We start from the raw sequence: 2,679 nt of genomic DNA, 5'->3' as shown, positions 1-2,679 counted from the left end.
TTGTTTATTTTTACTTTTAAAATATGTGGCTACTAGAAAATTTGAAATTCTATATGTGCCTCGCATTGTGTATCCATTAGATAGTGCTGGTCTATATAGCTATAGCTAATAGTCAATATAGCTGCAAATTCTGAGCAAATCACTTTTCTTTCTTTTGCCTGGCCCAGTTTGTATGTTTTATGGAGGCTACGAGACATTTCTGCTGGGAGAATATATAAGGATCATATTAAGCAGAGTCATTGGTCACCCAAAATATGACCCTCAACATAGGCAGTACTGCTATAATCCTCAGGAAAGAAGGGTCCTTAATAAATGAGGTGATGGACATGATCATCGACTTCCCCAGACCCCCAAATCTGGCATTTGGGGCCCTAGGATCACAAGCACATCTCAAAACAGGAATAGAATTCATTGTATGGAAACATTCCCTTTAACCCCATGGTTAGTATAAAGACAATTTAAGCTGAAGAAATACTTGAGATTGAACAGATGCAGGAAACAAGCCTTCTTGGAGTGTCCCTTATCTGAATAAAAGCAGAAACTTTTGAGAAATGACCACGGCTGTCAGCTCCCTCTTCAGGGTGGCTTCTATTCCAGGAGAGAGACCAAGAGTAACCCTACCAGGGAATTCCCTGGCAGTCCAGTGGTTAGGACTCCGCACTTTCACTGCTGTGGCCCAGGTTCAATCCCTGGTCAGGGAACCCTGCAAAGCCCTGCAGCATGGCCAAAAAAAAAAAAAGAAACACACAAAACTATAAAATTATCTGAACGTTGGACTCATGCTTTTTTTTTTTTTTCCCCTGCGGTACGCGGGCCTCTCACTGTTGTGGCCTCTCTTGTTGCGGAGCATAGGATCCGGACCGCAGGCTCAGTGGCCATGGCTCATGGGCCCAGCCGCTCCGCGGCATGTGGGATCTTCCCGGACCAGGGCACGAACCCGTGTCCCCTGCATCGGCAGGCAGACTCTCAACCACTGCGCCACCAGGGAAGCCCCGGACTCATGCTTTCTTAATCTCATTAGAGAGCTTTCTGGATTCTGGAGTCGGGGTGGCGATGGTGGCAGATGAGGACTGGCAGAATTTCTATGAGTTCCAGGAGGCTGCGCAGAGCCTCCAGGACCAGGAGAACGGTCCTGAGGCTGGCGCAGGGCCTAAAATTTTAGATAGATACATAGATAGGCAGCCAAAATGGACGACTGCATGGCCTTTGTATTGATTTGGTGTCCACATCATCAAATATTTGGTATATTAAGTAAAATTTTCAAATTATTTTTCTTTCTTAGTTGAAACATCTCTATATTTCCTCAGGCCTTTTATTGTCTCCAAAATCAAACTGACATCCCCCTTCTTTGTGTCCCACAACACTTGCTCCTCTAATCATCACTGTATGAACTGCTACCAGGTCATAAAAGATATTAGACTAGGGAAAAAATTCTCTTTTTGAAAGGACGGATTTTGTTTAATGATTACATTTTCTTTATACATAGGTAAAAATTTAGCCAATTACTCATGACTGTTCAATTCTAAAAGATGTATGTAGTGTTTTTAAGCCAACAACTTTCTATACTTATGTCATTTTATCTATATCACAGCTCCACAGGTATGGTGGTCTTCACTTTATAGATGAGGAAACTGAAAACCAGAGATGGTAAATAATTAGTCCATATTCACACAGCCTAGGACAAAAGAAGGTCTCTCTGGATTCAAATTAGTTCCTTTTAGTCATGTAACTACACTGCCTTTCACTGTGTGAATTTTGTACACCAGAGCCAGATGGTGCATATGTTCTAAATTTGCAAAACATTTCCTCTGACCAGCAAAACGTGTGAACAAGAGAAGAAGGACGTAATCAGTCATCCTTTAATACAAAAGTGTTAGGTTGCACTAGGGGGGCCTTTTTCCTCAAACATAGAACAAGAACCTTGAGAAAAATATGTAGCTCAACAAATATGTTTTTTTTAACAGAATATCAAACCTAAGAACAAAGAGAATATGATGCAGTTAAAAAGCATGGAACTATAGATAAGTTATAAATTTTAAAATTGTCTTTCTCTCCTATTATCAAGTGTTTTGTAAAGTATTTACAGGTATTCCCCATTTTTCTAAAGTTCACTTTACTCCATTTCATTTTTACGAAAGACCTACATTAGTGCTTGTTTTAGCTAACAAAAAGAAATCCAAGGAGGATTTTCATTTTTATGAAAAATGGAGAAAAATGAAAATAGCATTAGTATTTGTTTTGCAATCAAGCTCTTACAGAGGCAGCGCACCCCAAGCAGTGACAGTGGCCTCGCCAAGCTCCTTCCCCAGGACCTACACTCAGCAGCATCTCAGCGTCAAGGAGCCATAAGCTTTGAACTCTGTCTGTGAGCATCTGTGATTTATTTTGTGCATCTGTTAGCAAGGTGTGTCCTGAGGTAATTGCTTCTTCACTTTATACCTTTTCAGCTTATGAAAGTTTTCATAGGAACGTACTACTTAGGTGTAGAGGGGGAAACCTGTACTTCTATCTACATACTTTAAAAATATTTATGTCTGGCCTACAGAGAATAATATATAAATTGCATATGATTTTGCCTTCAAATACTCCTTTTTATGCTTTTTTTTCTTTGAGAATTTCTACTAAACTTTCCTTTAGAATGCATGAATTTTTCATTTCAGCCATGGAGTCCATCTGTTG

The 2,679-nt window shown here is 40.1% G+C and overlaps 1 non-coding gene across 1 annotated transcript; it reads left to right on the top strand.

Annotated features, from left to right (window-relative positions):
- The first annotated feature begins 629 nt into the window (after window positions 1-629).
- TRNAE-UUC (transfer RNA glutamic acid (anticodon UUC)) lies at window positions 630-701 on the top strand. The gene has a single exon. It is a non-coding gene; the product is annotated as a tRNA-Glu (tRNA).
- Window positions 702-2,679: the final 1,978 nt, after the last annotated feature.

Source organism: Lipotes vexillifer, unplaced genomic scaffold, assembly GCF_000442215.2.
Source record: "Lipotes vexillifer unplaced genomic scaffold, Lipotes_vexillifer_v1.1 scaffold618, whole genome shotgun sequence".
Taxonomy (NCBI): Eukaryota; Metazoa; Chordata; class Mammalia; order Artiodactyla; family Lipotidae; genus Lipotes; species Lipotes vexillifer.
This window is presented reverse-complemented; position numbering and strand designations above follow the sequence as displayed.